Source organism: Micromys minutus (genome assembly GCF_963924665.1).
Source record: "Micromys minutus genome assembly, chromosome: 20".
NCBI classification, from domain to species: Eukaryota; Metazoa; Chordata; class Mammalia; order Rodentia; family Muridae; genus Micromys; species Micromys minutus.
In genome coordinates this window covers 23,914,626-23,940,122 of record NC_137955.1, presented here as the reverse complement: position 1 = coordinate 23,940,122, position 25,497 = coordinate 23,914,626, and the positions used below count along the sequence as shown (strand labels likewise).

General features: G+C 41.8%; 1 pseudogene across 1 annotated transcript; it reads left to right on the top strand.

Annotated features, from left to right (window-relative positions):
• Window positions 1-2,868: 2,868 nt before the first annotated feature.
• LOC308433678 (histone H2A.Z-like) lies at window positions 2,869-3,182 on the top strand (annotated as a pseudogene). The gene has a single exon. The product of its transcript is annotated as a histone H2A.Z-like (transcript).
• The last annotated feature ends 22,315 nt before the right edge of the window (window positions 3,183-25,497 follow it).

Below are 25,497 nucleotides of genomic sequence, written 5' to 3'. Positions count from 1 at the left end.
ACTGAACACGAACACTGATGCTAAACCCCTTGAAGGAAAGGTAGACCCTCAGGATCCAGCCTTTCCTAACTTGTATACTGGTGGTTTAACAATGAGCCACCGTGGAGTCATCTCAGTTTCAAATTATAAGGTAGAATGAAACAAAGCAATATCCCCATCCTTCAAGACACGAGGCACAATTGCCTGCTAGGGTGGGAATGTCTTCTTGGCTGACAACTGTGCAATGCAGTGGCTGGCCTGACCTTTAGGATGCTGTTCTTGCTGATCTCATTCCCTCCCCATGGCCTCAGGAAGACCTTCAGTGTTCTACTTCCTTAGTGACTGCAAGCTTCCTGCTTTTTATCTTGCCTCCTGGATGCCCTTGGGTGAAACCTCCTACAGCATTATTCCAGGAGCCAACAGTACTGAATCACATTAGCAGTGTAGTCTGGTTTCTTTTTACTCTATTTCATGAGGTATACCAATGAAACTCTTAAGGGCATCAGATTTGGCACCCAACAGAGGTTCATGGTCCAGAAACTCACTTAGAAATTAAATTTATGGCTAAGGTCCTCCCTAATAATTTCTACATTCAAGTGTCAAGAATAGCACTGTTCCTAGGAATAGATAGCTTCTTCAGACACAGAGTACTAAAATACAAAATAGAAACGTACATATATGTATGTATTCACACACATACATATATGTGCATATATACTATTCTGCTTTGCATTCTATTGCTATGCTAAACACCATGAGCAAAAGCAATTTGGGTGGGGGGAAGGTATTTGTTGTTGTTGTTGTTGCTGTTTTCACTTGTAGAGTCTGAGTCCATTAGCAAGGAAAGTCAGGGCAGGAACTCAAGGCAGGGATCTGGAGGCAGGAACTGAAGTAGATGCCAAGGAGGAATGCTGCTTAATGGCTTATTCTTAGGGCTTACTCAGGCTTGTTTTCTGTAACCTACCAATAGACCGTAGATGAAATGAGGCTGGAGTAAAACTGGGAACCAGTAAGAAGGTGCAAAAAAAAAAAAAAAAAAAAAAAAAGGAGATTACAAATGAACAAAAGAAAACTTGAGAATAAGAAGAGTTTGTATACTCAGGTTGATTGCTCTAATGGCTCTGATGGGCTTCACATGTCTAAGTGTATGTAATATGCTGGTTAGTGTGTGCACACATGGAAGACCTCAGAGGTGGCCCTGCCCACAGATGACAGAGCCCTCACACACCAGTCATCGATCAAGAAAATGCTCTACAGTCCTGCCTATACGCTGGTCTTACGGAGGCAATTTCCAAACTGAGGTTCCCTCTCCACAGATGACTGTAGCTTGTATCAAAATGAGAAGCCAACCAGTGCATCTAATGTATACTCACTTTTTGTCTTAACTTAAAATTAGTTTGCAGTGAATTTGTTATTCTATATCAGTAGACCATTTCCTTTTGTGAGGTAGGATTCTACTGAGTGGATATGCCCTGCGTTATTTATACTGCTCTGTGAAGTTGCCATACTATGTGGTACTAAAATGGTGGTACCACTTTACAGTCTCAAGAGCGCTGTATGACAGACAGTTCTTGTTCTTGTTTATTTTGGGCTTTCTGGTTGGTTCTAGTTGCCTGTTTATCTACCTGTATGCCAACACCATATGCTGTATCACCATAGATTAATAATGTATCTCAGAAGCAGTTGCCAGACCATCAACTTTGCCAGATCCCTATTTTTTCAAAGTTCTTTTGATTAAAAAAAAATTGCCATTTGATCTTTTCCTATTTCCTCAAGGCCAAAGGTGATTTGAAATCTTTTCTTTCTAAGAAAAATCCCTCGAAACACGAACTCAACACATCCTGCACATTTGATAAGCTATTTTAATATTTTGACTCATCACATAGTCCTCTTCTCTTTCTTTTGTCTCACTCTATATTTCAGGATAGTCTGGAAGTCACTTTGTAGCCCAGGTTGCTCTCCTGCCTCAGCCTCCTAAGCACTTGGATTAAAGGAGTAAGTAACCATGCCCCATCTCAACATAAAAATATGTTCTAACTTTTTATTTTCTCTTTGGCCCATGTGTATTTCATAATTTCATAAATGACATAAATTCTTTATATGTATGTTACATAATTTCCAATGTTTGGAGACTCCTACAATGGCATTCTGACACTGGCTTGTGTTTTTAATACAATTCCATTATGCTCATGATTTATGCAGATTGTGGAGACTCACTTTTTGACTAACCATTTTATAGACTAACATGGGTAAATGTTCTGGTTGCACTTAAAAAATAAAAACACATTTTGTTGGTAAGTGAAGTGCTCTGCAAATGTCACTAAGGTCAAGCTGGTTGGTCTACTCTTTAGATCTTCTCAGATCTTCTGACTACTTGGTCTATCGACTGACGATAGAATAAGGAATACTGAAGTCTCTGGTTAATTGTAAATTTATCTGACTTTCCTTGGGTTTATACATTTTTGCTTTATGTGTTTTCCAATATTTCCTATTAAGTGCATATCAGTTAGGATTATAACATCTTCCTGGTGAAATGTCCCCTTTATCACTCTGAAACCTTTTCGTCTTAGATCATATTTTGGCCCTAAATCTACTTTGCCTGATATTAATATGCCCACCGTAAAGTTCTTGTAATTAGTATATCCTTTTCAATACTTTTTGAACCTGATTTGTTATAAGAGAGACTGTTCTGAGACATCTGAAAGGCAGTGTGAATCGAGGAGTACGACGGAGAAGTGCCCTCCGGGATCTCATTAAGCATCTCCCTGGTCTCATCTCTTCCTTGCTTGTCTGAGCTTCAGCACGGTCTGAGACGGCTGGTAGTAAAGCTGGAAATGACTCCAGAAAGGCCAAAGGCGGTTTCCCGCTCACAGCAAGCTGGGAGCTGGCATGCAGTTCCCCATGGGCTGTATTCATCTGCACCTGAAATCTAGGACAACCAGCCACGGACATGTGGGTGCGACCGCTGCTGTGTACAGCGCTGCCACCCTGGAGTAGCTCACCGCAGAGGTACTTGAGTTGGCAGGAAATGCACCAAAAGACTTGAGGGTAAATAAAGAGTATTCCCCTCATCACTTGCAACTTGCTATATGCGGAGGTGAAGAATTGATTCTCTGATCAAGGCTACCATTGCTGGCGGTGGTGTCAGCCCGCACATCCACAAATAGCTGATCGGGAAGAAAGGACAATGGAAAACTGTCTAAGGATGCCTGGATTCCTTATTATCTCAGGACTCTGAATATTCTTAACAGCTGTCCAGTGTTGGTGATTCCAGTTCACTGTATCACTGTGAAAAACACAATTTTGCCTTTTTGTAAGTCTATATAAGCAAGTTGGAGGCTTAATTAGCCTTCCAACCAACCAAATTTCTGCATTCGAGTCTTAATTATATTTAAGTGTCAATGTGTCTTCGAAGAAGCTATTGGTTCTGAGGTAGTGGGTTTGATTGAGTTGACTGTTTAAAAAAAAACTGTTTGCCTTTTAATTGTGATGCAGAAATTAACAAACATTTGGTTTTGTATAGACATTATTTCCACTCTGCTGGATAAAGGTCAGATCCCAAACTAAAAAAAAAACAAAACAAAAAAACAAAAAAAACAAAACAAAACAAAACAAAAAAACCCCAAAAAACATCTGAGAGTCTCTGCCTTTGCTCTTGTATTCTCCCTCTCTCCTTCCATCTTCTGCCTCCGTGAGTGAGTGATGAGTGTGTGTGTGTGTGTCTCTCTACATTTTAAAAATTTTTAAAAAGAGTCTGTCACTGAGCCTGAAGACCCCCCAAGCTAGACTTTCTGGCTAGTGATCCCTGGGGTCTGCTGTCTTCATACTCCAAGAGCCTGAGTTCTTCTTGATGTATATAAATTGGATCTTTGGCACTGCAATTCTTACCTAGTTATATGTTAAATGCTTTTTATTTCCTTACGTATATTTAGAGTTTGTTCTCGAGTGCTATGAGGAAACATCTTGTGCTTTTTTAAAATATGGTTTTAGTATTTGGTAGGTGGGACTGTTAATGTTCAATATTCAATAACAAGAGATAATTATTCTCCATTATTGAGACAAGAGCCTTATGTTGTTGCATGAAAATCCCTGTAAATCAGGACGATTTCAGAATATACTGTACGGACTGGCATGGTGTCTGGCCACCTGGGAGAAGGCAAATATGATTATTTACTTTCTCTGTGGGGTTCTTTCCCAGCCTGCAGGGGTCCCCCACACGCATTCTTCATTGTGGTACTTCTCAAAAGCCATTCTTTTTTGATGCTTGCCCTCCATGGGTCTCTCTCACTCTGGTACACGGTCCTGAGAATGTTAGGCACCTAGCTCTGCCCTCATCTTTCAGCTTCTTTCTGTTGGGTGAGGATGGTTGCATTGCAGGACTCACCACCGTTTCTAGTCTCACAGAGAACACTGGTCTCTATCAATTGGCAATGGGCGTTTGTGGGCCGGCTTTAAGGTTTGGGACTGTTTTAGGAATGAAGGTAATTGTGCTTTTGTCCCGCCCTCTCATCTGGAAGTCTATTGTGCACATGACAAATATTCACTCTTCCTTTCCCGTTAGTATATGGGATAAGGGGTACCCTTAGTGTACGAAGGTGCCGTAGGGGAAAGGGGGGAGAATCTACTTCACCTCGAGCTTAGGAGATGGTTTTTACAACCCCACCCATAAATTATTTCTTTAAAAATCCATTTTTTTTTATCCTGTCATTGGCTTTCCATCACAGGCTAGCCCCTCATGGCTTTGAGGTCCCAGCCATGCTCAAATCTTTTGCTTACAGTCCATAACTGAGCTGATGCCAGACTGTGGTATCATTGTCTTAGATGTTAATCTTTCTTGACTCCGATCTGTGAGGCGCAATGAAGCAGCTGTGTTATCCCTTGGTAGTGAGACCTAACCACCTAACCACTTGTTCACCAGGGCCATTAATGTGTCAATGGCAACTGGGCATAAATCTTTCTCCCTGGCTGTGAAAAGAATACTGATTAGTTTATACCAGAATCCAATTAGCCTTACCTCTTCTCATTCAATTTTTTTCAATGCAATCATGCTAATGTGGGTGTTAATAATGATTTGTAATAGCATTCCTTTACTTTCTCATGTAACTAGATACCTTCTCTTTGAGGTCAAAGTATGGCAAGAACCTCCTCACTCGTAATTTTCATTCTTTTTCATTTCCTGTTATATTTTTGCAATGTTCTCCATCTTTTGCTTTTAATCATAGTTAACTGCACCCGCTCTCAGGCTGACTTAGTGTACTCTTAGTGTAAGACTGTACAAAGTGTGTTTCCTGGAAGGACTATTCTTCATAATCCCGGGAGGACAGGAAGTGAGAATCAGAGGTGGGGATAGATTGCCCCAAATTATGTAACGTAGAAAGTTCACCAAGTGCTTTCAGGCAGGCTAAGGGAGAGTATGAACTTGAAAAATAGCTTGGAGATTTCTGGAATGGTGACAGTATATTGATAAGCATGTCCGATTAAATGTTATTTTTCTGTCCTGGCATTTATCATGAACCCTGACATTGTGTTAATAATATACTGCTTCTACAGGTCACACAGATAAGCACAGAACATTTACCCGGAAAATAATAGCAGCAGTGTGGGAACAATTATTCTCCCAAGGAGCAAGAGACTTTCCCAAGCCACCAGCAGTGGTAAGAAGCCAGTGATTCTGCACACAAGGGAAGTATCTTAGGGCTCCGGGTATCTGAGGCCGTTACTCCTCTGATTAAGAGCCCATGTACTGGGCCCTAACTGTCGGGCTACAAACCCAGAATCTGTTGCTTTCTAGCTCTGTGAATTTGGACAAATTATTCAACTTGTCTATAGCTTGGTCTTCACTTTTACAAGACTGAGAATTTACAGGGTATGCTTCTAGACTGTTTTTCCAGAATGAAACACGTACAAATTAGTTAACTAACAGAAACACAGATTAGTTTCTGCGTATGTATGTGGCTGCTATTATTATTATCACTGAGGGGCTATTCAGAGATCTGTACTGTCCATATAACAGTGAGGAGCCACACCAAACTTTTAGTACTTCAAATGCCCCTGCTATGAGGTAAGAATTAAGTTCCCAGGCTTATTTTAATTTATTATCATTTGAAATAATATTTGTCACACCTATTAACAATGACTTAAAATATGCTTGCAGCAATTCTGGAATGGGAATTTACTCTTTCGGTTGTAAATTTTATGCAGTCAAAGCACAACAAAGTATTCAATCATAATTGTGTATGTGTGTGATGTACAGTTGAGGGGTCCAGCACCAGACGCTTGGTATGTTCAGTTAATTCTCTCCTTATTCCCTTTACACGGAGGCTCTCACTGAACTTCAGGCTTGCTCTTTATGCTCTCTGTCTGGCATCGAGTTCATGGGATCAGCCTTCTAGTGCTAGCATCACATGCACAAGCAGCTGCAGGCTGCTCCTTTGGATGTTAGTGCTTGGGATTTGCACTTAGATCCACATGCTCCCAGTGCAAGTGGTCGGATCTACTGAGTCATCTCTCCAGCTCTTTGATTACAAGTTTTGTGATTAACAATTTAGCATGCATATTTTGATAATCAACTTGAAATACAAACAAAATGAAACAAAACCAAAAACAAACAAAACCCCAAAATACCTAAGACTGCAATGACCTCATCCATTTTAAGACTACTAATCTCACTTGAAATAATATTTTTGCTGAAGTTAAGCAACGTATACTAAAATTATATTCTCTCATTCCTTTTGCTTTTAAAATATGGCTACTAGAAACTTTTAAATTAGATGTGTTTCATATCATTAACTCCAGGCCAGATTATAGAGAATTTTATTTGCGGTGGTAAATGGTCTGAGTTTGATCCTGGAGTAAGTGGAGGCAAGCCACAGAGGAAGAAATGGGACCCTATTTGCATAATTCACATTACATATGTATAAATCAGAAGTATTTTCTTGTCAGCTGGGCAGGAAATGGGTTTGAGAGGGAAGGACCCGAGCCAAGGAGCCCAAGTGTCAGCAGAAATAGAGGCAAGAAAAACTCATCTGAATTGAAGACAGCAGCATGCATGGGCAGACGCCCCAGTCAGCAAGGGTGAGCTGAGAATGACCATGGCCATGTTGACTTCTGTAGCCTGGGGAGCTGGCTGGGCTTCCTGAAGAAGAGCTGGGAGTCTGAGGAATTGGACAGAGCCTATGTGTTATATAAGGTTAACTTCACAAACCAACAATGAATGAATTACCTGAGGTAGGCAGCCTATGATGGAAGCATAGTTTGGTTTTGTTCTCTCCCTATAGATTTAAGTATTTATTAGGTAATTATTTATGTTCTGAAATATTTAGCCACAGGAATAAAAGTGATTCAAAATAAGAAAATTTTGAACCAAACTTTGTATATTTTGATAACTAGCTAAGGTAAAGGAAGTAAACTTGAACACACTTTTCATCTAAGTACTCAAGAGGTGTATGCAAGTAGGTTTCTGCAAGTTCAAGGCCAGCTGGTCTACAGGATAGTGATTTATGGCATTCGGAGTTATATAGTGGGACTCTGTATCAGAGAGGAGAGGAGGAGGAGGGAACGAAAGGACAGACAGATGGCCCATTCTTTACGTTTTGGACATGTACTAATGACTTACAGACTTTCTGTGAGACCCACCTCCTAAAGTCCCCAGCGTCTCCCACTAGCATTAAACGTTCACATATGGACCTTTGGGTAAGCCATCCATCTTAGAACCATAGCAAATGTCTTTCTTAGTCCTTTTCTTAAAGCTAGCCCTAATTCCTCCTAAGCCACTGGATGCAGAGCCTTCCACAGTAAGATAATATCTCTAGGGAAAGGTGCCTAGCTTATTTCTAATTCAACCCTTACATTAAAACACAAAATGAAGGGTAGAATATCTACCGATCTGCTTACCTCTCTGTCTGTCTGCTTGTCTTTGTCTTTCTTTATCTCTCTTTCTTTCTCTGGACAGTCTTCCTGCCTCAGTGTCCCTCCCATCTCTTCTTTTTATTCCCCAAACAACAGAGCAGGCATATTCTGATGGTTTCACCACCATCTGGTAAACATTAGCAGGTCTGACTTGGTACACAGGGGGCTCCAGAAGCCACAGTGTTTTTCTTCAGATGGAGACAAAAGTGACTTTTCATCCTTTGGGCACACTCCTCTTTCCATCCCCTGGAAAGAACGATGCTTTGCTTCAGGCACTTCCCAAAGCTGAGTCCCTATCAATATTTGTGGAACTCATGGCATTTGCTCATCTCCCCTGAACCTCCCTTTGAAACTTTGTAGCACAAGGAGGTTTTTTTTCTCCTGTGAAAAGCTGTTCCCTGGTGGGCTAATATACACCACAGCTAGCTGGCTCTCAGTGGATGTTCATAATTGACAGTTGCTGGTTATTTGGAATAAAACATAAACATAGAGAAATGACCTGTGGCACATTTCAAACACTCCCGGGGCCCGCTGTGCCTTCAGACCACGGCTTTGCTTATGTGCAGGGCCGGGGAGACGTGGCTAAGGCTTCATCTTGACTCTTGAGATGATGCTAAACTCGGAACTTCTTCTGTGAACACCAGGCTTCAGCACTCTCTCCAGCGAGCCTCTAAGGCAGGGTCATGATGCCATTAACCACAGTGGCCTTCTTGCTTGTCTTTCCTCCATGACCCTGGATGGCTAAAAAGAGTTAGCTACAGAGAGGTGATCCAGAACCAAGACCCAAGTCTCTACTTCCTGATTAACCACCCTGCGCTCTTCCTGAAGTAACAGCTCACTGACTTTTTCCACCAGCGGTCACCACTGAACCCATGTTCCAACCCATGTTCCTTTGCATTGGCACAGACAGTTTCTGAATTGGGAGCCTTTTATCCCCACAGTTCACACAAATTTTTATCCCTAAAGCAAGCCTCAGTAGGCTCTGTCTTCTGGGAACAATGCAGCTCTTCATTTACATTTACAAGGAACAAACTCTCACCCACTGTGCAGAGAAGAGAACCCAGAAGAACCTTTATGCAGATGGCATGGCCAAGAACCGGAAAGCCTGCCCACGTGAGGACACACACACACACACACACACACACACACACACACACACACACGTGGTGACCGTTTGACAGGAGAAACAAAAGCCTGAACTTTCCATATACCAAAGCAGGGATACAAACAGGCTGTCTGTATTTTCCCATGCCTGGTCTGAAGATCTCAGCGTTTCAACGAGGGTCAAACACCTCCAAATCGATCGAAACCACTAAGTACTTCACCTCGCAATATTGACTAGATGTAGACAGAAGTTTCCAGGAAGGGGAGTCGGTGCCACCTGGCAATGCTGAGGTTGTCTTTGTGAAGACAGGAGGTTATATTAGGTGGTAGAAGATAAGTTGGGATTGCAATAGGAAGTAGGATAAAGGAGAAGCATTGGGAAGTGGCAATATGTTGGTTGGAGGAAGTGGGGAGGGAAAGGAGAAGAAAGAAGAGAGGGGGGAAGAAAGGGAGAAAGAGAGGGAGAGGAATTTTTGTGTTAAAAGGCAAGAAGTTGCTGACACTCAAGTAACAGGTCTCACGAAGTCTTCATGCTCACACTACATTTCCCACAATCCTCTACTTCATCATTCCTTACCCCCTCCTGTCCCTACCAGAGAATTTCCTCTTGTTATATTTGACATCTCTTTTCTCCTATCTTGTATCTGGCTCCTTCACTAAAACACAGCATTCAGATAATTCAGACAATCTCCGACGTTTCACGCTCAGTTTCACTTGCAAGACTACCAGAGTCTCCTGCGTTCCCAGCACAAGGCTGCTTGGTAAATATTACCCAGAGGCTGGCTTCAAGTGGGTAATTTCCCTTCGTGGCAAGGCTCCAAGAAAACTTAAAAAAAAAAAATGCCTTGACTGTCATTATGGCATCATAAAGAGAAAAGAGACAAGGGGCCCGGATGTTGGTAGGGACTGTAGAAACCCACTTGAAGAGAGTTAAGGTCTGAGAATGCAGTACCCTTAGCAGGCTCTATGTTTGTCTTTGTCTCTCTTTCCCTTTAACCTCCCCCCCCCCAGGAAATTACCACAAATAAATGCATTTGCAAAGAAAAAGGCAAGTTGACTAAAGCACCTTTCAGAAAACAGAGGCCTCTGGAAACAGGGTTCTGGACTGATGCCTGTGTCCTCCGTCCGGTCTCTGAATCACTCCCTATAATTTGTTCAGCTTGATTCTAGCCTGAGCGTCCAGGCAGTGGGTACCCACAGTCCCCCGCTCAGCCATGAAGGAAAGGCATCCTTCCTTCTTGTCTCCTCTTGCTGCTCTGAGGTAGCTGGCTTGCTGCCTGGCTGTGCCAGAAAGCGGCGTGACCACCAGCAGCTACTGTGGTCAGCACAGGAAGAAAATCTGGGGTGTTCAGAGCTAAACTATGGCTTGAGAAGCACTGGCGACAGAGGGTTGGCTGGGTAACAGGTCAAGAATAGCAGCAGAAATGCCCTCTCTGACTCTGCCCCTCCCCAGAGCAAGCCCCCAAAGAACCTCAGAGAGCATCTAGGCCGCAGGGCAAGGCTTGGCACAACCTCACTCCTCAAGTTAGGGCCGGCGATTACCCACAAGGGTTTCTTAAAGGGTCCTGGTGAGGGTAACGCAGGGATTCTCCAGGCTCATAGCATGTGTCGGTGGCATTTGTTCTGCTAAAGTAACAGTGCCAAGATTAGGCAGGCTAGCTCAAATTTGAGAAGTGTCTCCATTGTGGGAAACAGGGCCATACTGTTTCTAACAATGGTGATTGATTCTGTTCTCCTGTGTCACCGGGGCACCCTTGCCTGTGCATCGCTGAATTGAATTAGTAACCTAATTTTGCTGGTTGGATATTTTTCTCTTAATTAGTCCATTTGTAAAACCAAAGCATGACTCATGTCTACCTCTGGCCTCTACATAACCCAACACATTTCTTTTGTTCTTAGTCAACACCTGATGTCAAACCCGAGGATCTATGTAACAGATATGAGAATCTATTGCTTTCTGCTTTACCTTTGTTTGTTTGTTTGTTTGTTTGGTAATGAATGGGCTTGGTCCACATTTATTGCAACTATTTACAATAGCCAAGATAGGAAATCAGGCAAGGTACCCAGCAGCAGACAAACGGTATAGGAAATAATATATCCACTATGGAGTATTATTCATTCATAAATTTAAAAACACAGGATCCGGTCATTTGCAGCCAAATAGATGGGACCAGAAGTTATTGTGTTAAGAAGAATCCAGACCCAAACAGACAAGTATTACATGTTCTTTCTCCTGTGTGGAAATGAAATGTTGATCTGAAAGCAGAGATGACGAGGGATTGAAACGTGTACAACCGGGGAGGGAATAGCATGAGAGGAAGAAGGGTGGTTGATGCATGTATGGACAGATACATCACAGTGACTCCCACTAACATGTGGGAGTTAGTATGTGCCAGCAACTACATAAACACTCAGGGGCACGAGCAGACATATCTGCAGCACATGTGCTATACATTGGAATCAGGCTCATGTACTCTGTACTCCTTAGTTATTTTTAGTCACTTAACAAAAGCAGAAAAGGCCCAGGAGTCCCTGAAGACATGACAATTAAATGTGGCAGCTGAACTTGGCATCTGCAGGAGCAGCTCCGGTAAGCGGGCACTCACTAGGCAACACAGTTAGGAGGAGTGGAGGTTGCTCTCTTCACTGAAGAAAGCCTGAAGAGAAGGGGGCATGATTCTTCTGACTAAGCTTGCAGACTGTCTTCCAGCTAAGAAGGCAGAAGGGACTTGGCTTGTGAGGGTAACAGAAGCCATCTAGGAAAGGCTATGGCAAGCAAGCGAGTGTCCTGGCCCACCGTGGAGCATGGCTTTGATGGGTGCACTCTGGAGAGGCATGGCCCCCAGAGATTTTTGTCTCAGTATTGCTTCTTGCTGCTGATATACCTTTTCTGCAATTATTACATTGCCTTAATGATTCTTGGGCATCAGCCTACCCTTTGGGCAAATTTCCTGCAGTTCAACGTGAAGATGAACGTTTACAAGTTAATGCTGTCTAGATGAACTTCATAGCATTTCTGATTTGATTCGAATAATTTTAGGAAGAAAGTTTAAGGAGATGGTTTTAGTTGTTTTGCCAGAACGATGTAATAAAGTTAGAATCAAGAATAAAATGTATCCCCTCCTCCTGGAATAGGAAGTAAAGGCTGCATAACAAGGAACACAGTGAGCTATCATAAAGTGCACTGCGAAGAGAAATAGGCTTGGGTCAGATTTGTGATCAAGGAAAAATGTTCATTCTGGGTCAGGTCTAGCTACAGGTGTGTACTATGATAAAGCAAGGCCACGTGAAATTGTTGCTTTGAACTCTTAATGAGCTTATAAAATGAAACACAGCTTTGAACTTACTATCAACATCCTTCTGTAACTTTCCTTTTGTGTAGCATTCTATTTATGAGGTAATTTTATAAAGAACTTTAGTCTAAGAAGGTATAAAAAGGCTGAGAGAAGAAATAAAGTGTGGCTCTTGGGGTTCTGCTCCAGCTACCAAATATATATATATATATATGCCTGTATATACATATGTATGTAGGTATGTGTATGCATGTAAGTATGCATGTGTACTTGTGAGAGCGATGAAACAGGTAGCCAGGCCTGACAAAGTGTGTGTATGTATACCTGACTTTCTTCCTTCCTTCATTTGCTTTTCTCTCCAGCTCACAAAGAGTTAATGAATCTGAGCCCAGCCCTCTAAGAGCAAAAAGCCTTGAGCCAAAGAGAAAAGATCCCAAGTAACTAAGCTTTTTCTTAATTCCTTGCTGCTATCAGCAGGAGTTAAACTGCCAGAAGCTAGCAGCTTTTGGCCACAGGATAGCAAAGAGCCAAAAGCAAGCAGCTTTGGGCCCAGCGACCTTGATACCATTTTAGCTGCCTTCCTGGTCTAACACTCTCCCCTGGTATTAAAATCCATTTAGGGTCCAAAACGGGCATTTCTTCCCAAAGACTGATGCTTTCAAGGGCCTCCCTTGGCAGATTGGTTCCAATCTTGATTGTACCAGAGCAGGAGAAATCTTGGTTGCAAGTATGCAAAGCGTAATGAAAAGATTACAGTTCAGCCACTGGGTGCAAATTGGTCTGGGCTGTTTACTGCAGGAGGAATGTTCCATGTTCCTCAGCCCTTCCCTCCACATGCAGAGTCACAGTTGGAGGAAGACAGATACCTTTTGATGACCCATGGTTCTGTCTCTAGGAGCTTCCTGCGGTGTGGACCTGCCCTCAGGACCTGTCATTCCACACTGGGATAAAGGCAAAGTGGCAGGGCCAGGCTGTTTGATATGGACCTCTTGGCCTGGCTCGGACCTGGCCAAACTCTGTGTAACTTTTGGCTCAGAGAGTAGAGCAGCTGTCAGCCCCTCAGTATGAACAGTCGTCTTCTCTGCCCACATCTCCCGACAGGTCACTTTCCTTGGGGAAGCAGCTAGCCAAACCAGCCATGGAGGGGAAGAAGAACAACTATTTCCTCCGCCATTTGATCAAAATTATGTTTATCTCTTCCAGTACAAGGTCTCAGGGATACAGCCACCCCTACTCCCACCCCCTGTCATTCTCAGCCTCTATTGTGGGAGCAAGATGCACCTGGATGCTTCTTTTGTTACCATAGAAACCAGATACAGCATTCAGTCCTCTGGACTATGAACAAAACAGAAAAGTTATTTACTTATTTATTATTTTACTCAGAACAAGAAATAGGGAAAACGTGTGTATCTCAGACCAAGCAACAGCTGGGGAGAGTTACCATCCTTAACCCAGAGGGACAAATGGAGGAGGACTTTGTTTAGAGAGCGGGGTAGAGGGCTGCCCAGCAGATGCTGAGATGACTTGGGAAATGTACCAGCTGGTGGCTACCCTATGAGAGGGAAATGGAGAAATAACTCCTTGCTCCCAGAGGCCTGTCTACAGGAGCCTATCAGCTTGGAATCCCTGTGTGGTAATTTTCTTTGTTCAGGGTTGGTTGCCTCCTAGAGTTAAGGTCCCAATAAAGCAAAGGGATGTGTCACACCTATCAGAAAAGAAATTAAAGTAGTGTGGACAGAAGGGACCACACACACACACATATACAAAAGGGTCTCACTGATCTTGATGAGTACAGATTCAGGGTACCCCTTAGTCAGCACTCTTCCTCTGATTCTACAACCTCCTATTTCCTGCCGTTATTTCTCTTTCTGGCAAAGTACAAAACTAATTATGGTTTGTATATGCTTGGCCTAGGGAGTGGCACTATTAGAAGGTGTGGCACACTATTAGAGTAGTGTGTCACTGTGGGTGTGGCTTTAAGACCCTCATTCTAGCTTCCTGGAAGCCAGTAATCTGCTAGCAGCCTTCAGTTGAAGATGTAAAACTCTCAGCAACTCCTGCGCTTTGCTGCCTGGATGCTGCCATGCTGCCACCTTGATGATAATGGACTGAACCTCCGAACCTGTAAGCCAGCCCCAATTAAATGTTGTCCTTAGAAGAGTTGCCATGGTGTCTTTTCATAGCAGTAAAACCCCAGCTAAGACAATTATTTTTGCTTCAAGAGACTGTAAGACATCCAGAGACATACTGGGAAATTGACAAACAGTAAATCTTTAAACTAGCATAGACACAAGAAGCAAAATGCTGCATGTCATCCATATCAGCGAAGAGAGCCACAGTGAAACCCACAAGGTCACTGTGAGCACAGGGTCTTACTGTCTCACAACATTCTATCTGTGTGGCTCACCTGCTTCAGCATGTAAAAGGGGACCCCACATCTAAATTTCAAATCCTCCTGCTAGGCCAGGTCTCCATTTCCCCTCTCTGTGTCTTCACCATGTCCCTGGCCCTCTGGCCCATCATGTAGACAGACAGTCTGTTCTTCCTGGAAGTCACTGAGCTCATTTATAAACAAGATTTTAAGGTTAAAAATGTTTTCTGTAATGGTCTTTTAAAAAATACAACTCAGAGCTTTCCTATTTTCTTGCCTCAAAACTTGTAACCTTTTTGTTTTTAAGCATCGAGTTGACAATTGGATCACCCTCACATTGCTGTAACAAAATGCCTGCATCTGGATGGTTTATTTCTTTAAATAGTACATTTGGCTCATGATTCTGGAATCTGGCCACTGATGGACACTCAGCAGCATGGCTCGCTCTGTTTGTGAGTCTAATACCAGGGCTGCATGTCAAGGTTCACTTCTGCCTCCATAGCCACACTATTCATGAATCCATTATAAGAGACTTAAAAGGACAGAGGACAGAGGCTGGAGAGATGGATTAGCAGTTAAGGGTGTGATCTGCTCTCCCAGCGGACAAGAGTTTGGATCCCAGGGCCCATGTCAAGTGATTATAAAATGTTTGGAGCATCAGTTCCAGGGTTTTGGCCTCCATGGTACTCACATGTAGGGGACATATATTCATACCCACATACATATGCACATACAATAAAATTTTAAAAGGGCAAAGCTGAGTGATGTTCTCCTCACTGATTTGCTTAAAATTTGGTACCACTCCCATAGCATACTCTATCTTTTAGGCATTGATAAACGTCGTCACAGGAGCTTGTCTCCGTGAACCCACGTACACCTCTTCCATAGACAGCCTCCTCCTCTGGGTTTCACTTGTTCTCTGACAACAAGCAGGCTAATCACATCTTCTATTGAGGTCTGTTCCATTCCATTCCAGGTATTAAGTGTGTGAGTTGGGTACTCGGGACTAAGAAGAAAAGATTGCACCTGAAGTTTTACTGGGGGCTCCTCAAGGGAATGCTGTTTCTGTGTCTTAAGTCAGCTTGCAACAAACAGGTTCCCTGCCAGCATTTTCACATGCAGTTTTGTCTGGTGCTCCCCATCCTCTGTTTTTTTAATTCTTCCAATTTCCCTACCATCCTTCTACCCCAACATCCCCCCTTTCCACCTCTATATCTAATGTCTTCTAGTTTCCAAGAGAAAAAATTTTGCAAGTTATATTTCAAATAGTATCTACAATGTATAGAGAATACCAACAATGAAATACACACACACAAACACAAAGACACACACAAACACACACACATACAAAAACACACACACATACAAACATAAAAAGACACATACAAACACACATACACAGACACACACACAAAGACACACACACATACAAAGACACATACACACACACACACAAAGACACATACACATACACACACAAAGACACACACACACACACACACACACACACAAACTTCCAATCCCTTACATGGACCAAAGAACTAAACAATTTTCAAAAGAAATACAATTGTTCAGTGGACACTTCAAAAAGTCTTCACCACCCTCAGTCACCAAAGAGACAAATGTTCAAGGGATAAAGAAAAGCAGAATTGGGGGTGGGGAGAGTTGAAAGAAGCTAAGCCCCCACTTGTCAATCCTGCCATCAAATAATCATTGTCCCTTCAGATGAAGACACTTCCGAGTACAGGTCGCATTTGTATATTCTCAATAAGAAGTACTTCCTGACAGTGGATGACAGCCCCCAACCCCAAATGAACAATTCAACCCTAACATCAGGTCTTCAATATATTCTCTCACATTCAAGTTTTGTCTATTGCTGTGTGAGAAATCACTCTAACCTTGGTAGCCAAAAAGATAACAAACATTTATTGTCTCATAGTTTGTGGATCGCAAATTTAACAGCAATGTAACTGATTAGTTTTAGATTGAAATCCCTTACAACGTCGTAGAGAAGAGGTTGGGACCTTCTGAAGGTTGAACATGGGAGCTGAGAAGCAACTTGCTTTTCTCTGCTGTTGTTGCTTTTGTACTTCCATTTTTAATTTTTCTTTAACTTTTTTATATACTGTATTGGTCATTTTCTTTACCTCCTACCATCCCTCCCAGATCCTCCACAAAGGTCCATTTACTTCATTAGTAGTTAGTCTAGTGGTGCCTGTTGACACAAAGGCTCAATCAATCACTGGCCCCCATGAGCATTCCCACGGCTGCTAGGAGAGTCTTTATTACAGAGCAGTTAATTCCCTCCTAAGCAAATAGCCTGGGAAGGAGATAGAAGCTACAACGTCATTTATATAAAAGTTATACACCATCTTTTCATCCTCAGTAGTCTTATGCACGGCAGACTTATTCACTGTATGAAGATGCCAGAAAGCAAAGGTCCCTGGGAGTGTCTTGAAAATTAACTACTGCAGAATAGTTTCAAAGACCTAAAAGTCTCAAAATAAAGGTTTTTTAAATCAAATGTTCATGTCAGTTTAATTATAAGCTCTGTGCCTGACGTTGAGGCTGAGGGTAGGGAGTAGTGGTGGTAGATTTATACACATCCAGAATTTGAAAGTGGTTCCAATTCAACAATCTGAAAATCATTGATTTTTCTTCTAATTATATGGTTTGACTAAGTCCAATGACTGTTTCAATGATGGTATACATCACTGGAATGACATTCTAATTATATTTGATGATATGAAAACTTTTTATTGTAATTTTAAAAATGTATTATTTTAACCATAGAAATTATCTGGAAAAAAATTATGTTATTGCTCACAAAAAAACATGTGCTTTGATATTTTATCCCTTGGCTGGGGTCTTCCTGTATCTTGGAGCAGTGAACAGAAAGATGGTGATTTTACAATTATTTTATACCTTTATTTAAGACAAAATATCTTAACTTATGGTTGGTGATTCTATTCCTAAACGGTTACTAAACCCTGCTAATCGGCACTCTGAAAGTAGAGAGCTAAACTTGGCCCCAGGGACTGCAAAAGAGAGATATTTATGGCTTCTCACTCTTGAACACCATTTGGTGAGAGAAAGAACTCTAGCTCATTCTGAGACTAGAAAGACTGCACAGATACACCGACAGATCCAGAAACTTCCTAGAGAATGAAACTTCAGCAAAGCTTTGCCCAGCTCTCAATAATAGGTGCTTTTCTTAACCTAGAAACAAAGAGATCCTAAAATAGAAAATCAAACCTTTCTTTGACTCTTGTGTCATAAGACAGACCAATGTCATGGTTTAGTACTTCAGTGGGCTAGAAGAGTCAACACCAGCTATAAATTGGAAACCTGCTCACCCACCAGCTAACCTGCATCCCGTTGACTGAAGGATACCCTTTAACCTAAGGCTGTAATTCGTTTCCACAACTGCCAGCAAGGCATAGCAAGCATGTTTCTACTAACAGGAGCCACATTTATTTTTATAGATTTACAGTTGATGCCCCTTATTCCCCAAGGGTCAGAAGGTTGGCTTAGAAAAATTATCTTCATATTTGGCGGGACAACCCGATTCGTGTCTTCTGAGTTTGACTTAGGTAGGTGCAAGATGAGTGACGTCTTTCACTTCATTCATTCACCCAGCAAGTGAATTTATTGCTTATGTGGGTATTATCTTATACAGTGGAAAAATAGATTTAACAGAATAAGTTTTGTCTTGAACTCAAACAGCCAGGTAAACAGAATTGAAATGTGAGGTGCTAAAATCTGTGATAGACAGAGTTACTGAAATTGGGAGAAAGTCTTAGAATTTGCTTGGCAAATTGAGTAAAAGAATGTGCTCTATGGGGCTGGAGAGATGGCTCAAAGGTCCTGAATTCAATTTCCAGCAACCACATGGTGGCTCAAACCATCTGTAATGGGATCTAATGCCTTCTTCTGGTGTGTCTGAAGACAGTGACAGTGTACTCGCATATATAAAGTAAACAAATCTTTTTTTTAAAAAAGGGTTCATTCAAAGCCAGACATAATGATACACTCTTAAAAGTGTGCTTTAAGCAAAATCAATACCATATTTTAAGATGCGAAAGCAAAGAAAAATGAAGCTTGCTTGGGTATTTGCCAGCAATCACTGGGATTTCTATAGAAAAATTTGCAGACAATATGAAAAGATGAGGCCAGTGGGAGTCTGGTCAGGGCAGGCTAAGAAAGAACAAAATAGGTTTCCTAGGTTCACTGAAGAGATTCTGAAGAATTTTAAAGGATAGAGAAATGGTTAGCTATACTTGGAGAAACATACACACACACACGCACACACTCATACACACATACACACACACACACACACACACACACACACACACACCTCTGGGAACAGCAAAAATAAAATAAATAAATAAAGATAAGTCTCCTGCCTAGCAGTAGATGACCTACATAAAACAAACTCAAGGGATTTTTTTTTAGATTTTTATTTTTTGTTTTATATTGATTTGTTTGGGTATTTTGTATCTTACTAGTCTTTGTGGATATGTTATAGTTTCTGGTTTGGGGTTTTAAAATCAGTTTTGTTTTTCTTTGTGTGTGCCTCCCTCTGTATATGTGTTTCTTTTTCTTTCTTTTAAAGTTCTAGACTTTGTTATTGTTGCTTTGACTTGCCTCTTTGTTTTCTAAAAGAATGGAAAGAAAGCATGAAGGTGGATGGGTGGGGATGTGTAGAGATCTGGGAGAAGATGAAGGAGAAGAAACCATGGAACAGAATATAGTTTAGAAAAAAATATTTTCAATCAAAACATAATGAACTGTTTTGAAGGTTTGTTTTGTTTTAATAAGGTTACAGAAGGGGAAGTAGAAACAAGAGGGGAGTAGGCACAGTAGCCAAGGAGTTAGGACAAAGTCGGAGAACTGTTGGAAGAGTGGAGAGAGGAGTACTCCAAGCCAGGCCACTGAGTTGACTCAGGGAGTCAAGGCTCTTGTTGTCCAGCCCGATGAACTGAATTCAATCCCCAGGATCCACTTGGTAGAAAGATGGAGTAGACTCCTGAAAACTGTTCTCTGAACTGCATAGGAATGTGACAGCATGCTCACACTTCTTCTCAATAAAAGTACGTGTTATAAAAACATGAAAAACAGAGTGTCCAACTGAGTGGAAAGTTCAAAAAAGGCCAAGACAGAAGTGTACCCATTGGGTGAGCAACTAGAAAGCTCTTAGTGACAAGTTTCTATAAAGATGAAGAAGTGAAAATGGGGAAGAGGAGACAGCAGGTGCCACATGCTACTAGCTTGGAGGCTTGGGAGTTAGCTCCACCAATAAAGTGTTCATGATGTAAGTAAGCATTAGGACCAGAGTTCAATCCTCAGAATGCAGGTGTGGGTGAATGCTTGTAGTGCCAACACCTTTGAGATGAGTTCAGGCAGTTCCCTGGGGCTCTCTGCCAGTCCAAAGGGCAAGTTCCAAGCCACTGAGTAATTATGTCTAATAAAAAAAGTGAAAGGTACCCCAGGAATTAGACCTGAGGTTGTCCTCTGATCTACACTCATGTGTACCCACATGTATGCATGTACACATGGGTACACACAGAAATGGAAAATAAAAGAAAACACTGTCTCTGAACAAGTAAAGAAATGTCATTAAAGAAAAATGTGACATCTTGGGGGGTGGTGTCTGTGTTTTATTTCATAAAGGTAGGAGAAATCTGAAAACATTCCTTTGTGAGTAGAGATACAGAAAAACAACAGAGGTCATAAAAGGATCAATTTCCTAGAGATAGGTAAAGGTGGTATATTATATTAGTCCTGGTTATCTAGAGTATAAAAATTTATAGAACGAATCTCTCTCTTTCTCTCTCTCTCTCTCTCCCTCTCTCTCTCTCTCTCTCTCTCTCTCTCTCTCTCTGTGTGTGTGTGTGTGTGTGTGTGTGTGTACATTTATGGTCCAGCTAATCCAACAATGGCTGCCTATGTGCAAGAATCTACTATGCTGATGTCTCAGCTGGTATTCAATATATTCCAGAATCCCGAATTCCAGTAGAACAGTGAAGGAATGAACTTGCTAATGAGGGTGGGAGGAAGCAGAGAAAGAGAGATAGAGAGTGAGAAAACTTCCCTTTTTGATGTCCTTTATATAGGCTGCCACCAAAAGATGGGGCCCAGATTAGGGTTGAACTTCCCTCCTCAAAAGACCTGGATTAAAGGTATATTTTTCCGTGATGGAGAGATGATTCAGTGGTTAAGAGCACTGACTGTTCTTCCAGAGGTCCTGAGTTCAATCAAATCCTAGCAACCATATGGTGGCTCACAACCATCTGTAATGAGATCTGATGCCCTTTTCTGGTGTGTGTGTGTGTGTGTGTGTGTGTGTGTGTGTAGACAGCTACAGTATACTTATAATAAATAAATAAATATTTAAAAGAAAAAAGTGTACCTTTCCATCTCAAAGATTTAGATTAGAAGTAAATCTTCACACTTCAAATGATACAATTAAGAAAAATAATCCCTCCCAGGCATGCCCAACCAGTTTTGGGTTTTAGTTAATTCTAGATGCAGTGAAGTAGATAACCAAGAACATTCATCCCAGATGAATTCAACAGATCTTAATAGAGAATTTACCTGAAACTTTAGGACAAATACTTCATCCTTGGATACTTGGAGCCCCAGGAAAAGATGGATACAGATTCACACATTGGGTAAGGCAGAACCTGCTGGAATGACTGGAGTTCCCTCTGGTGCCTCTCATACTCCCTGATGCCCACTAGGTAAAGCCCTTTGTGGGCCTATTCGGTGAAAAGTGTTGATGGGTTTGAAGACTTGAAGATGGGTAGGAAAGACTGAAAATAGCATTATGGAGAATGAGAAGGAGAGACTGTACATCAAACACAGTAGGGTTCTTATATTAAAATGAGAGATTCCTTCTTCAACTGTGAGAAGGAAAATGTCCAAATGCCGGATTCTTGACATGGGGCAAGTCTGGTAATTTCCCAGGCTGTCCTGTTTCTTATGGATTGTCTTGGAGGTTCCAACAGTCTTAACTTTGTTTCATTTCTACTCCCTTTAAAAAAAAAAAAAAAAGGAAATGGCTATACAGCAATTAGCTGGAAGTGTGCCACAACTAAGGGAAACGGCATTTCCATTCATGTGCCTGAACAAACAAAATGACTCAGCTCTGGTATATTAATTAGAGGCCAGCTTACTGCCATGAAAATAGAACCTATTGTGCCATCTTTATATATTTCAACATTTAGTGACTATGAGTTTTGGGAAGCATGCAGAACAAAGCAGAAATGGATGGGCCACAGCTTTGACTGACCTCACACTTATTCTCCAAAACAGAGAAGGCTGTTCCTTTCAGCTTGTTAGTGACCTATTAACAAAGGCCTGTGTATGTGTGTACAAATAGTTTGTCAAACCCTAGATTAATACTTCCCTTCAAAGGGTGGTACAAATGAACAGTTCTGTTACCTTGCATGTCACTTATGGAACTTTATGGCCATGGTAGTGGCACAATTCTTAGAGTCTCAATTGTGAACATGCTTCCTTTCAGAATTCTTCAAGAAATAGATAAATAAAAGATTCCAGCCACGCTTTGCAGACATTCACTGCTCACTCTGTCCAATGATTGCAGGAATAAACGGGTGAGGACCTTATAATTATTTCTCAGGAAGAAGCAAGAAGAAGAGGAGGAGGAGGAAGGAGAAGGAAAAGGAGACACTTTATCTCTTCTACCTTAATTTTATTTCTGAAGTCATTAAATTACTGGGCAGGAGTAGCCCCTCCTTTGCCTGGATCTGTGGCCATTTCCCACTGAGAGCTAGGGGTCACACCCAGCATCCCTCTTACATTTGACAGCCAACTTCCTTGGGAAGTAGAGCATATCATATGGTCTGTGGGTTCTGGTGAGCTGGGATGAGCCTCATCATTCCCAAAGGCAGTCATGGTGCCTCCTCCCAACTAAGGGCAGGTTGGAAAATGGACCCTTGTGCTCTGCTCATCATAGTGCTGGATTCTATGATGTAGGCCAACATTTTTTCATAATGTCTTAACCACATGTTACCAGCCACACTACCTTCCCCAGAGTCACAGTTGAAGCTTTGATTTCTGAGTACTAACACACCTGTCCCTCATGGCAGGAATTGAGTTCTCAGTCCCTTCGGACTCCCGAACAAAGACAAAGCCTCATTACAGTTCCCTCAGCTTTCAACTGGGTGGTGGCTGTTGGCAGCACTCTGGGCTCTTCAGGTGTTGGGAGTGATGACATAGAATCATATGTGTGCAAAACAAGACATACCCAGGTCACTTTCCTAGTAATACAGTCTTTACAGCTGTGCTAGAGCGCTCACGTGGTGTGTGTGTGTGTGTGTGTGTGTGTGTGTGTGTGTGTGTGTGTGTAACTGGTTTAGAGGAGTAGGTAGGTGGCTCAGTGGGTAAAGCACTTACTGTGTAAGCTCATGAGGCCCTGAGTTCGAAACCCCAGTACTCATCAATGTAAAACCCACATGTGACATCACAGTCCTGTGAGGGGGTGCTCACTGACCAGCAATTTTAGCTGAATTAGTGAGCTAAAGGTTCACTGAGAAATCCTTTTACAAAAGCAATAGGGGATGATACCCTCATTTTTGCCTCTAGTGTCTATGTGTCCATATTCCTGCACATACATGTATATATGCACATATCACACACACGACAAATAAGTTTTTCAAAACAGTTTAGCTCATGCATCCATTGAAATTAAACTTAGGTTGTGGGGTTTCTCATTATGACAACCATAGACCCCACTTTACATGTGAGATACTCAGTCATCTAAAGAGATAGCTATTAGCAATCATATGGGGAAAAATCATACACTGGAATTCTCATAGAAATAGCAAGTCAAATACACAGTTACTCTAAAGGATATTACTTTCAGTATTTTAAAGATCATGTGAGACATAAAAAATAATAATAGTTCATCTAGATGAAACCTTCCAAGGGATTGTCCTTCCTTAATTGTCAGTCACAGCTTCTCATGAATGATGTCTAGCTAGAAATAACAACCCACAAACGCTGTGGAAATCTACTTTGATTTTGGAAGCTCTCTGTATTAATGTATACACTTTTCTCCCACATGCATTGGGCAAGGTGCATGTGACACTAGAGGTCACATGAACACTAGAGATCAAGGTGGGGTTTCATCCCCTATTACTTTTTGAGAAGAGACCTCTCAGTGAACCAGTGACTCACTATTTCAGCTTAAGTGGCTGGCCAGTGAGCCCTCCTCACAGGAGTGTGATGTCACATGTAGGTTTTACATCCATAGGTGCTGGAGGTCTAAAACTTAATGACGCAGAAAGTATCAAATCACATTTTATTTCTCTCTAAGTAAGTCCAGGGCCTTTGTTTATTTTTTAAAAATCAACTTTTTCTTAACTTATTTTTTGTGTCTTATCGTTTGACCTGACAGGGTCCTTTGGGCATTTCTAAGACATTCTTTGGCTTTTACTACCATGTGTGCCCAGTAGAGGAATAGATATATACTGTATTGTAGATGTACATATGGGTGCAAAAAATAATGCAGTGCTTGCATGTGTGTGTGTGTGTGTGTGTGTGTGTGTCTGTGTGAGAGAGAGAGAGAGAGAGAGAGAGAGAGAGAGAGAGAGAGAGAGAGAGAGAGAGAGAACTTAAAACATATTAGGACACAGTTTACAAATCTTTAGTTTACCGAAACCTTCCAGAAACAACTTCTTACTCTAAACTTACTCTAAAGTTGTCTTTTGTTTGTTTGTTTTTGGTCAGGGGTGGGGCTATAGCTCAGAGGCAAAGGGCTTGCTTTGTACATGCTAGGACCTAGGTTCAGTGTTAATTCCTTTGCCTGGAAACAATTTAAACACTAGGTGAAAAGTGGGGGCAAGGCAGTGAGATCTTCAATAATCTTTTAGCTGCTGCAAAGCACTCTGGCTTATCTTGACTAAACAGTGGATATGAGTGAAGTTTCTGATTTTGCAATTCCGGTGTACTCCTTCCATTATGTATTTTGGGAGGAAAAGTAGTTAGCAGGCATGCAGAAGCCACAGTATCAAGAACGTGGAAGTTGCTTTATGCTGGAGTACTTGATAATATAAATATATCTGCTCTTACAGTAATCCTTGACCATTGCTTGGCTGATCCAGGTAACACAGGCTCCAAGATGGGGTCTGAAAGGCTCCAGAAGTTGTAGCCCCTTTCTATCCTGAAGACATATCTTCTTGTCCACTCAGGTTCTCCTGAAAATGAAACACAGTGGTGTTGCAGTAAATATTAAAAAATAAAAATCGCTATATCTCTTTACTGGTCCTGAGGTCTCACTCCTCAGGCCTGACCATAATACAGAGTCTCGCACACCTCTGGCGTCTGGGTTTGAGCCACCACCATGACCCAACTTGACCGCACAACTCCCTTCCCTGGCAGTTTTCTACTGCCTGTTCTCCGCCTTTGGCCCCGGGGTGTTTCTGTACCCCCAAATCCCACAAACAAAACTCTACAGCCCAATAGCTTTTTATACAATAGCTTTTTTAATATATTCAACTCTTAATCCACAAACCCTCTACATAACAAGATTGTATCAAATAAACAAAGATACAAACTGCCCTTCAGATACTAGACCTACAAAATCCTTAATGTTCATAGCTTTTTAACACCAATCAATATCACCTGGGTCTAGCTGGTCCTCGGGAGGCTCCAAGTCCCCACGACCTTCCCCTCTGTCCTCTGACCTCCTCTGACCCCTCAGTCCTCTCTACCTCCCTCGCCCCACCCAGTCACTGGCTTTCCTTTATTTTACTAATTGAATTGGGAAGGTTCAATTGGAGTCACTTAACTAGGCTGTGCTTCTTGGGGAAG